Genomic DNA, 13,474 nt, shown 5'->3' on the forward strand with positions numbered 1-13,474 from the left:
GAAAAGAGAAGCCACACCAAGGAACTATCACTGGGGTCCCTGTTCATTTTGTGTTGCAGGCATCTCTGCTTCCGGAGGGAAGACAACAGATACAAACACAACAAAATAAAATAAAACCAAAAAACCAACTTTGGGGAGTGATTTGATAGCAAGTGGTGACCCTCTGAAAGCATTAGAGGGAAAAAACATGAAAGTGGCCTTTGAAATGGTGCAATTTTGCTGAGCTAAGGGAAAATAAAAGACTGGAAAGAAAAGAAATAAGACTTGCATTGGTTTCCAAGACTCTGCAAGCAATGGCCACCTTTTGGAACATTATGCTGAAGCAAAGGCAAATCAGAGAAGGAAGACCCTGAGGGTGATTTCACTTTGAAATGAGGGAGAAAGAGAAATGATAAAATTTTTAAATATGTGGTGAAACATGCAAATAGAATCAACACCCTTTGTTCCTTGATGTGGATGCTCATGTACCTTGAGGGAAGGCAATGGATAAAGGATCTTCAATGACATTTCAGATTTCAAAACTAGAAGGTTCTTCTTTGGAAAAGTATGGAGAGACTCCTTTCAAAGACCTTTATGTGGATGGAACAGACACTCAAGAGTACCCAGGCTATTGTGGGAATCAGAGGTATGGGTAGGTCAGGAACTGGGATTTTTTCAGAGAAGAGTGTGTTATGTTGTAGATAAAAGAAGGGCATATTTCAGAGACAGCTCAGAGATGGTACATCAAATAAAGGAATGTATTTCAAGAAGAAAATCTAAAGTCTACCTTTTTTGACATGAAAGGGAAGTCATAGTCTCTGCTATGTGCTTTGCCATTTCATCTCACATTGCCTGGGGTTCTCCAATAACCTTACATAATCTTCACTAGTAAACACTGGTAGAGGATTACCATTATGTGAAAACTAACTCTACCTGACACTAGGTGGGATTCAATGAAGTATAGGGCAGAGATCAACCCAAGAGAAGTTCCAACCTAGTTTGGAGGCAAAAACACAGGTGGGAAAAGTAAATGACAGGACAGGAGTATACATGAAGTGTCATTAACAATAATAATAATAATAATTGTAAAGGCAAAAAGTGCTATAGAAGTTCAGAGGTCAAACATTTCTGCTGGTATTATCACCCCAGCAAGGCCGTATGCTTTACACAGAGAAGAGTCACATTTTCTGCTTCTCTGTATACTGTATATATGAAGACCACCAGGCTGAGGGAAGAAAGAAGCTCACTACAGAGCTCTTGTCTTTAAACAAAAGGAGTAATAGCAAGTGCAGTCCAAGCCTAGAGTCATGTGTTTGCAGCCTGCTTCTTGGAAGTGAAATGGCAATTATGGCTCATGTTGATATGCTACTTACCCTGTAGACAGAATAGTGCTGTGGTTAAAATGCGGGAGCTACCACTGAACTGCCTAAATTTGAAACGTGGGTTGTTTTTTTTTTTTTAACATATTAATGTGCTACCTTGGATTATTTGCAAAAGCTTTGTATGCCTCAGTTTTCTCACTGTGAAAGGGGGATAATAACTGTATCCACTAATGGAAACCATCCACCAAGATGGCTCCCGAATAGCTGTGCTATGGACTGAATGTTTGTGTCTCCCTACAATTGGTATGTTGAGGCTTAGTCCCCAATGTGACAGTATTAGGATATAAGCCTTCAACAGGTGATGAGGTCATGAGGGTGGAGCCCTCATGAATGAGTTTGATGTCCTTATAAAAGAGACCCCAGAGAGCTCACTTGCCCTTCTGCCATGTGAGGCACACAGCGAGAAGATAGCTTTTCTTTTTTTTTTTTAACATCTTTACTGTAGTATAATTGCTTTAGAGGGTTGTGCTAGTTTCTGGTAAACAACAAAGTGAATCAGCTACATGTATACATATATCCCCATATCCCCTCTCCCTTGCGTCTCCCCCCCACCTTCCTTATCCCACCCATCTAGGTGCTCACAAAGCACCGAGCTGATCTCCTTGTGCTATGCAGCTGCTTCCCACTAGCTATTTATTTTACATTTGGCAGTGTACATATGTCAATGCTACTCTCCCACTTTGTCCCATATTACCCTTCCCCCTCCCCTGTCCTCAAGTCCATCCTCAACGTCTGCATCTTCATTGCTGTCCTGCCCCTAGGTTCATCTGAAACATTTTTTTTTGTAGATTCAATATATATGTGTTAGCATATGGTATTTGTTTTTCTCTTTCTGACTTACTGCACTCTGTATGACAGACTCTAAGTCCACCCATCTCACTACAAATAACTCAATTTCATTTCATGTCTCAGTAATATTCCATTGCATATAAGTGCAACATCTTCTTTATCCATTCATCTTCTTTATCCATTCACCATCCATCTATCTTCTTTATCCATTCACCATATCCATGATCCTTTTAATATCCATTCTACCTGTTCCATCCACATAAACATCTTCTTTATCCATTCACCAGGACATTCACCATGCCCTGGCTATTGTAAAAGGGCTGCAATGAACATTGTGGTACATGTCTCTTTTTGAATTATGGGTTTCTCAGGGTTAAGTATAGTAGTGGGATTGCTGGGTTATATGGTAGTTCTATTTTTAGTTTTCTAAGGAACCTCCATACTGTTCTCCATAGTGGCTGTATCAATTTACATTCCCACCAACACTGCAAGAGGGTTCTGTTTTCTCCACACCCTCTCCAGCATTTATTGTTTGTAGATTTTTATGATGATGGCCATTCTGACCAGTGTGAAGTGATACCTCATTGTAGTTTTGATTTGCATTTCTCTAATGATTAGTGATGTTGAGCATCCTTTCTTTTGTTTGTTAGCAATATGTATATCTCCTTTGGAGAAATGTCTATTTAGGTCTTCTGCCCATTACTGGATTGGGTTCTTTGTTATTTTGATATTGAGCTACATGAGCTGTATATTTTGGAGATTAATCCTTTGTCAATTGCTTCATTGGCAAATATTTTCTCCCATTCTGAGGGTTGTCTTTTCATCTTGTTTATGGTTTCCTTTGCTGTGCCAGAGATTTTAAGTTTCATTAGATCCCATTTGTTTATTTTGGTTTTATTTCTAGTTCTCTAGGAGGTGGGTCAAAAGGATCTTGCTGTGATTTATGTCATAGAGGGTTCTGCCAATGTTTTCCTCTAAGAGTTTGATAGTGTCTGGGCTTACATTTAGGTCTTTAATCCATTCTGAGTTTATTTTTGTGTATGGTGTTAGGAAGTGTTCAAATTTCGCTCTTTTACATGTAGCTGTCCAGTTTTCCCAGCACCACTAATTGAAGAGGCTGTCTTTTCTCCATTGTATATTCTTGCCTCCTTTATCAAAGATAAGGTGAACATATGTGCGTGGGTTTATCTCCAGGCTTTCTACCCTGTTCCACTGAAATATATTTGTTTTTGTGCCATTACCATACTGTTTTGATTACTGTAGCTGTGTAGTATAGTCTGGTGTCAGGGAGATTGATTCCTCCAGCTCTGTTTTTCATTCTCAAAATTGCTTTGACTATTCGGGGTCTTTTGTGTTTCCATACAAATTCTGAAATTTTTTGTTCTAGTTCTGTGAAACATGCCACTGGTAGTTTGATACAGATTGCATTGAATCTGTAGATTGCTTTGGGTAGTAGAGTCATTTTCACAATATTGATGCTTCCAATCCAAGAACATAGTGTATCTCTCCATCTGTTTGTAACATCCTTAATTTCTTTCATCAGTGTCTTATAGTGTTCTGCACACAGGTCTTTTGTCTCCTTAGGTAGGTTTATCCCTAGGTATTTTATCCTTCTTGTTGCAATGGTAAATAGGAGTGTTTCCTTAATTTTTCTTTCAGATTTTTTATCATTAGTGTATAGGAATGGAAGAAATTTCTGTGCATTAATTTTGTATCCTTCTACTTTACCAAATTCATTGATTAGCTCTAGTAGTTTTCTGGTAGCATCTTTAGGATTCTCTATGTATAGTATAATGTCATCTGCAAACAGTGACAGCCTTACTTCTTGTTTTCCGATTTGGATTCCTTTTATTTCTTTTTCTTCTCTGATTACTGTGGCTAAAACTTCCAAAACTTTGTGTAATAACAGTGGTGAGAGAGGGCAACCTTGTCTTGCTTCTGATCTTAGAGGAAATGGTTTCAGTTTTTTACCACTGAGAATGATGTTGGCTGTGGCTTTGTCATATATGGCCTTTATTATGTTGAGGTAGGTTCCCTCTATGCCTAGTTTCTAAAGAGTTTTTATCATAAATTGGTGTTAAGTTTTGTTGAAAGCTTTTTCTGCATCTACTGAGATTATCATATGGTTTTCAGCCTTCAATTTGTTAATATGGTGTATCACATTAATTGATTTGCTTATATTGAAGAATCCTTGCATTCCTGGGATAAACCCCACTTGATCGTGGTGTATGATCCTTTTAATATGCTGTTGGATTCTGTTTGTTAGTATTTTGTTGAGATTTTTGCATCTATGTTCATCAGTGATATTAGCCTGTAGTTTCCTTTGTGACGTCTTTTTCTGGTTTTGATATCAGGGTAATGGTGGCCTTGTAGAATGATTTTGGGAGTGTTCCTCCTTCTGCTATATTTTGGAAGAGTTTGAGAAGGATACGTGTTAGCTCTTCTCTAATGTTTGACAGATTCCCCGTGAAGCCACCTGGTGCTGGGCTTTTGTTTGTTACAAGATTTTTATCACAGTTTCAATTACAGTGTTTGTGATTGGTCTGTTTATATTTTCTGTTTCTTCCTGGTTCAGTCTCAGAAGGTTGTGCTTTTCTAAGAATTTGTCCATTTATTCCAGGTTGTCCATTATATTGGCACATATTGCTTGCAGTAATCTCTCATGATTCTTTGTATTCCTTCAGTGTCAGTTGTTATTTCTTCTTTTTCTTTCCTAATTATGTTCATTTTGGTCTACTCCCTTCGTTTCTTGATGAGTCTGGCTAATGATTTATTTGTCTTCTCAAAGAGGCAGGTTTTAGTTTTATTGATCTTTGCTATTCTTTCCTTCATTTCTTTTTCAGTTATTTCTGATCTGATCTTTTTGATTTCTTTCCTTCTGCTAACACTGGGTTTTTTTGTTGTTGTTGTTTGGTTGTTTGGTTGTTTGTTTGGTTCTTCTTTCTCTAATTGCTTTAGGTGTAAGGTTAGGTAGCTTATTTGAGATTTTTCTCAATTCATCAAGTTGATTGCGGGGATTTAATCTGCTGCTGCTGAGGCTGCACGGTGAAATTTCCCTTTCTCTTCTTTGTTTGCATAGCTCCTGGGGTTCAGCTTTGGTTTCTGTCTTTTTTTAAATTAATTTTTATTGGAGTATCACTGCTTTACAATGTTGTGTTAGTTTCTACTGTATAGCTACATGAATCAGCTATACATATACATATATCTCCTCTTTTTTGGATTTCCTTCCCTTTTAGGTCACCACAGTGCATTAAGTAGAGTTCCCTGTGCTATACAGTATGTTCTCATCAGTTATCTATTTTATACATAGTATCAATAGTGTATATGTGTCATTCCCAATCTCCTAATTCATCCCACCCCCACCTTTTTCCCTTCATATCCATACATATGTTCTCTACATCTGTGTCTCTATTTCTGCCTTGCAAATAAGATCATCTATACCATTTTTCTAGATTCCACATATATGCATTAATATATGATACTTGTTTTTCTCTTTCTAACTTACTGCACTCTGTATGACAGATTCTAGGTCCATCCACATCTCTACAAGTGACCCAATTTCATTCCTTTTTATGGCTGAGTAATATTCCATCATATATATGTACCACACCGTCTTTATCCATTCTTCTGTCGATGGACACTTAGGTTGCTTCCATGTCCTGGCTATTGCAAAGAGTGCTGCAATGAACATTGGGGTGCATGTGTCTTTTTGGGTTATGGTTTTCTCTGGGTGCCCAATAGTGGGATTGCCTGGTCATATGGTAGTTCTATTTTTAGTTTTTTAAGGAACCTCCATACTGTTCTCCATAGTGGTTGTATCAATTTACATTCCCACCATGAGGGTTCCCTTTTCTCCACACCCTCTCCAGCATTTATTGTTCATAGATTTTTTGATGATGGACATTCTGATTGGTGTGAGGTGATACTTCATTGTAGTTTTGATTTTCATTTCTCTAATAATTAGTGATGTTGAGCATCTTTTCTGGTGTTTGTTGGCCATCTGTATAAGACAGCTGTCTTTGAACCAGGAAGTGGGCCCTTACCAGACACTGAATCTGCTGGTACCTTGATCTTGGAATTCCCAGCCCCCAGAACTATAAGAAATAAATGTCTGTTGTTTTAAGCACCAGGCTTACAGTGTTTTTAATTATAGCAGCCCAAACAGACTAAGACAACCTGACTCCTAGCATTCACACCCTTGTAGAGTCACCTTACACATTGTACCAGCGTTGGTCTGTGTGACCACTAACATACAGCAGACGTGGTGGGATTCACTTCAGAGACTTGGGTATAAAAGACCATGGTCTCCATTTTGGACATTCCCTCTCACCTCCTCTCTCTCAGAGCTTTTGATCTGGAAGAAGCCAACTGCCATTTTGTGAGCAGCCATACAGAAAGGCCCATTTGGTGAGAAACTACAGTCTCCTGTCAACAGCCAGTGAAGACTGAGACCTGACAAAAACCACCTGAGCATCTTGGAAGTAGATTCCCAAGCCCCAGTTGAGCCTAAAGATGATGACTATAGCCCCGGTCAACAGCTTGCCCACAACCCTGTGAGAGACCCTTAGTCAGGACCACCCAGCAAAGCCCTCCTGATTTCCTGAGCTTCAGAAACTGTAAGAGAGAATAAAATCTAAGTTTGGGGGTAATTTGTTACACAGTAATAAATAATACACCCATCTCATTAGGTAGTGGTGAAAAATAAAGGCGATGATAGATCTGAAGCATTTAGTGCCCGGCACTTAACAGTCAATAAGTAGTTGCTAACGTTATGGGTAAGACACCATGCAAAGTATTTCATTTGCACGATGTCACTTACTTCTTACAACCCGACAAGTTCAGTACAGGACAGCCAAATTTTAGACAAATTTGAAATATTGTGATAAAAAGATAAAATCCCACTTTATGCACAGAATGCAATATAATGTCAATTTTCACTCCTCCCTTGTTGGTCAAATATCGCATAATTTTTAAGTTTATGAACTGAAAGATCTTTAAATGATGCTATACTCTTTCTTAAAGCTTCAAATGACAGTGGTACCAGTTTAACTCGAAGACAGTCTTCCAGTTTTCCGAGCACCCAATTCCAATGTGTGTTTTGGGGGTGTTTCCCCCACCACCAGCAGCAGAGTGTCTGAGAATACAATCCAGTTCTGACACTCTCTACCCAGAGGTAGAATCAGATTCCACAGGTTAAGAGTTTAGTCCTACAAGACTGCCCACTGCCTTCGGACTCCAGCCGCAAGCCCAGGCTCTTACCTGCATTTCTGACCTACTGGCTACAAACTGGAGGTTCCAACAACGCCCTCCAACTCAAGATGGCAATCTCAAGTTCAGGTTGTTACCTGTATTTCTCACTGGCTGTGAATCAGAGGTTCCCAAGACCCCTCCTCAGGTTCAATTAATTTGCTACAGCAGCTTACAGAACTCCAAGAAACATTTTACTTACCAGACTACCAGTTTATTATAAAAGGATATAACTCAGGAACGGTCAGATGGAAGAGACACATAGGGCAAGGTATGGGGAAGGATGTGAGCTTCCATGCCCTCTCCAGCACACCACTCTCCCAGAACCTCCATGTGTTCAGCAACCCTGAAGCTCTCTGTATCCCCTCCTTTTGGGTTTTTACGGAGCCTTCATTACACAGGCATGATTGATTAAGTCATTGGCCATTGGCGATTGATTCAACCTCCAGACGCTCTTCCCTCCACAGAGGTTGGGGGGCTGGAACTGAAAGCTCCAACCCTCTAATCACACGGTTGGCTCCACAAGCAACCAGTCTCCAACCTTAGGTAGTGTCCAAAAGTCACCTCATTCACTTAACAAAAGACACCCCTGTCTGCTTTCCTCCAAATTCCAAAGGTTTTTGGAACTTGGTGCCAGAAATGGGGATGAAGACCACATGCATATTTCTTATTATAAATCACAATATCACAGACAGAAATACCACTCCCTTCTTTTGTCAGTCCTATGAGAACATTGATTTTGAAATACGTGAGTTTTGAAGCATACAAGTTCTTCTGGAATGCATCCCTCACATACAATTATTATTATCTTCCACATTTTACAGTTAAGGAAACTGAGGCCTATAAGAAATGTGGGTAACTTGTCCAGAGTCACAGTGCTAAGTGGCAGGAGGTGGCATTTGACCCCAGGCAGCTTGACTTCAGAGCCATGCTCTGAACCACTACACTGCTTTAGAGAAAAGAAAGGCCAGCTTTATAACATCCTCTAGGCTGCCTTGGGGTGAGCCCAAGGTTAACATTTTTCAGCTATTGATCAGAAAAAGCCATCTCACTTCCTCTATTAATGGTGCATTTTAATTAGTGTCAAAATTAATCAGCAACCTCAACATTATCCTCTTTTGGACTTCAGCCATAATACAAATACTTGTATGTATACAGTGTATGCTGATGGTGTTTAATTCAAATTTATACACCAGTAATCTTTTCTCTACTTCTTAATTACACTATGCTTCCATTTACAGTTATCTAATCAAATACAATTTATATTCAGAAACACATGGCCAGAGAAATGAGTAGTGGCACTGATGTCACTATGAGGCATTTGCTGCAGTTTTCAAGCGAACCCAATCTTCCCAATCTGTTTGAAGCAACTTTTCCTGTTAGGTCAAAGAGAGTTTTTCCTTCAACAAATGGGTTACTTTTTGGACATGAATCATGTGACTCATGGAGAGGAGAAAGGAAGCCAGCCTGTGACCCATGCTTCACAGGGTCACCTCATTTCATCTTCATAACAAACCTTCAAGGTAAGTAGTTTGTCATGTAGGCATTTACGTGCACGCGCGCGCGCGCGCGCACACACACACACATTTATTAAGTGGTAGAGTAAAATTCAAAAGCTGCTCAATCCCACTCCAAATTCTAGCAGTGAACACTTGACTCCAAATCTCCTCCCAGTACATTTGACTCCTGGAAGCATTGCCTGGCTTGGTTGGGCTACAGCACCAGTGTATATGGTGATCTTAAGAGTGGAGAATGGAGTATCTTCCCTGTCAGAGGTGGGAGACATTCTCCATCCCAGATGAGAACATTGATCCAGAATCAATAGATGGGCTAGAACAGAGCTTCTCAAATTTAATGAACACAATAATCACCTGCAACCTTGCTAACAAGCAGATTCTGATTCAGTAGGTCTAGGGTGGGGTATGAGATTCCTAATTTCTAACCACCCATCAACTGATGTTTACGCTGCTGGTCTGTAGCCCACACTTCTGTTTTTTTAATACATATTTATTGGAGTGTAATTGCTTCACAATGCTGTGTTAGTTTATGGTGTGAAACAAAGTGAATCAGCCATATGCATACATATATCCCCATATCTCCTCCCTCTTGAGCCTCCCTCCCACCCTACCTATCCCACTCCTCTAGCCCACACTTTGAGTAACAAAGTTTTAGGGGACAGTATCAAGAACACAGTACCAATGGCATTCAGAATTAAGTACTGGTAAAGGAAGGTTTTTAAAAATGTTCAATTATAAGAGATTGGTTCGAGATGTAGCAGTAGAAGGACTTGAGCTCACTCCTTCTTGCGAGAGCATCAGAATCACAAATAACTGCTTAACAATTTTCGACAGGAAGACACTGGAATTCACCAAAAAAGATAGCCCACATCCAAAGACAAAGGAGAAGCCACAGTGAGATGGTAGGAGGGGTGCAATCACAATAAAATCAAATCCCATAACTGCTGGGTGGGTGACTCACAAACTGGAGAACACTTATACCACGGAGGTCCACCCACTGGAGTGAAGGTACTGAGCCCCACATCAGCCTTCCCAACATGGGGGTCTGGCAACGGGAGGAGGAATTCCTAAAGAATCAGACTTTCAAGGCTAGCGGGATTTAATTGCAGGCCTTCGACAGGACTGGAGGAAAGAGAGACTCCACTCTTGGAGGGCACACACAAAGTAGTGTGCACATCAGGACCCAGAGGAGGGAGCAGTGACCCCATGGGAGACTGAACCAGACCTACCTGCTAGTGTTGGAGGGTCTCCTGCAGAGGCGGGGGGTGGCTGTGTCTCACCATGAGGACAGGGATGCTGGCGGCAGAAGTTCTGGGAAGTACTCCTTGGCAAGAGCTTTCCCAGAGTCTGCCATTAGCCCCACCAAAGAGCCAGAGTAGGTTCCAGTGTTGGGTCGCCTCACACCAAACAACCGACAGGAAGGGAACCCAGCCCCACCCATCAGCAGACAAGCAGATTAAAGTTTTACTGAGCTCTGCCCACCAGAGCAACAGCCAGCTCTACCCACCACCAGTCCCTCCCATCAGGAAACTTGCACAGGCCTCTTAGATAGCCTCATCCACCAGAGGGCAGAGAGCAGAAGCAAGAAGAACTACAATCCTGCAGCCTGTGGGGAAAAAAAAACACATTCACAGAAAGATAGACAAGATGAAAAGGCAGAGGGCTATGTACGAGATGAAGGAACAAGATAAAACCCCAAGAAAACAACTAAATGAAGTGGAGATAGGCAACCTTCCAGAAAAAGAATTCAAGAATAATGATAGAGAAGATGAACCAGGACCTCGGAAAAAGAGTGGAGGCAAAGATCAAGAAGATGCAAGAAATGTTTAACAAAGACCTAGAAGAATTAAAGAACAAACAAACAGAGATGAACAATACAATAACTGAAATGAAAACTACACTAGAAGGAATCAATACCAGAATAACTGAGGCAGAAGAATGCATAAGTGACCTGGAAGACAGAATGGTGGAATTCACTGCCACAGAACAGAATAAAGAAAAAAGAATGAAAAGAAATGAAGACAGCCTAAGAGACTTCTGGGACAATATGAAACACAGCAACGTTCTCATTATAGGGGTCCCAAAAGGAGAAGAGAGAGAGAAAGGACCCAAGAAAAGATTTGAAGAGATTATAGTCGAAAACTTCCTTAACATGGGAAAGGAAATAGCCACCCAAGTCCAGGAAGCGCAGAGAGTCCCAGGCAGAATAAAACCAAGGAGAAACACACTAAGATACATAGTAATCAAATGGACAAAAATTAAAGACAAAGAAAAATTATTGAAAGCAACAAGAGAAAAATGACAAATAACATACAAGGGAACACCCACAAGGTTAACAGCTGATTTCTCAGCAGAAACTCTACAAGCCAGAAGGGACTGGCATGATATATTTAAAGTGATGAAAGGGAAGAACCTACAACCAAGATGACCCTACCCAGTAAAGATCTCATTCAGATTTGACAGAGAAATCAAAACCTTTACAGACAAGCAAAAGCTAAGAGAATCCAGCACCACAAAACCCACTCTACAACAAATGCTAAAGGAACTTCTTTTTTTTTTTTTTTTTTTTTTTTTTTTTTTTTTTTTTTTCTCCGTACGCGGGCCTCTCACTGTTGTGGCCTCTCCCGTTGCGGAGCACAGGCTCCGGATGCGCAGGCTCAGCGGCCATGGCTCACGGGCCCAGCCGCTCCGCGGCATATGGGATCCTCCCAGACCGGGGCACGAACCCGTATCCCCTGCATCGGCAGGCGGACTCTCAACCACTGCGCCACCAGGGAGGCCCGCTAAAGGAACTTCTTTAAGTGGGAAACACAAGAGAAGAAAACGACCTACAGAAACAAACCTAAAACCACTGAGAAAATGATAATAGGAACATAGATATCGATAATTACCTTAAATGTGAATGGATTACATGCTCCTACCAAAAGACACAGACAGGCTGAATAGATACAAAAAAAAGACCCATATATATGCTGTCTACAAGAGACCCACTTCAGACCTACGGAGACATACAGACTGAAAGTGAGGGGATGGAAAAAGATATTCCATGCAAATGGAAATCAAAAGAAAGCTGGAGTAGCAATACTCATATCAGATAAAATAGACTTTAAAATAAAGAATGTTATAAGAGACAAGGAAGAACACTATATAATGACCAAGGGATCAATCCAAGAAGAAGATATAACAATTATGAATATATATGCTCCCAACATAGGAGCACTTCAATATATAAGGTAACTTCTAACAGCAATAAAAGAGGAAATCAACAGTAACACAATAATAGTGGGGGACTTCAACACCTCACTTACACCAATGGACAGATCATCCAAACAGAAAATTAATAAGGAAACACAAGCTTTTAATGACACAATAGACCAAATAGATTTCACTGATATTTATAGGACATTCTATCCAAAACCAGCAGATTACACTTTCTTCTCAAGAGGACACAGAACATTCTCCAGAATAGATCATATCTTAGGTCACAAATCAAGACTCAGTAAATTTAAGAAAACTGAAATCATATCAAGCATCTTTTCTGACCAGAACGTTATGAGATTAGAAATCAATTACAGGGGAAAAAACATAAAAAACACAAACACATAGAGGCTAAACGGTACGTTACTAAATAACCAAGAGATCACTGAAGAAATCAAAGAGGAAATCAAAAAATACCTAGAGACAAATGACAGTGAAAACACGACGATCCAAAACCTATGGGATGCAGCAAAAGCAGTTCTAAGAGGGACGTTTATAGCAATACAAGCCTACCTCAAGAAACAAGAAAAATCTCAATAAACAATCTAACCTTACACCTAAAGGAACTAGAGAAAGAAGTACAAACAAAACCCAAAGTTAGTAGAAGGAAAGAAATAATAAAGATCAAAGCAGAAATAAATGAAATAGAAACAAAGAACACAATAGCACAGATTAATAAAACTAAAAGCTGCTTCTTTGAGAAGATAAACAAAATCGATAAACCATTAGCCAGACTCCTCAAGAAAAAAAGGGAGAAGACTCAAATGAACAGAATTAGAAATGAAAAAGGAGAAGTAACAACTAACACTGCAGAAATACAAAGGATCATGAGAGATTACTACAAGCAACTATATGCCAATAAAATGGACAATGTGGAAGAAATGAACAAATTCTTAGAAAACTATAACCTTCCAAGACTGAACCAGGAAGATATAGAAAATATAAACAGATCAATCACAAGTAATGAATTGAAACTGTGATTAAAAATCTCCAACAAACAAAAGTCCAGGACCAGATGGCTTCACAGGTGAATTCTATCAAACATTTACAGAAGAGCTAACACCCATCCTTCTCAAACTCTTCCAAAAAGTTGCAGAGGAAGGAACACTCCCAAGCTCATTCTATGAGGCCACCATCACCCTGCTACCAAAACCAGATAAAGACTACTACAAAAAAAGAAAATTACAGACCAATATCCCTGATGAATGTAGATGCAAAAATCCTCAACAGAATACTAGGAAACAAAATCCAAAAACACATTAAAAGGATCATACACCACGATCAAGTGCGATTTATCCCAAG

This window comes from Mesoplodon mirus, assembly GCF_964341445.2.
Source record: "Mesoplodon mirus genome assembly, chromosome: 5".
Classification (NCBI taxonomy): Eukaryota; Metazoa; Chordata; class Mammalia; order Artiodactyla; family Ziphiidae; genus Mesoplodon; species Mesoplodon mirus.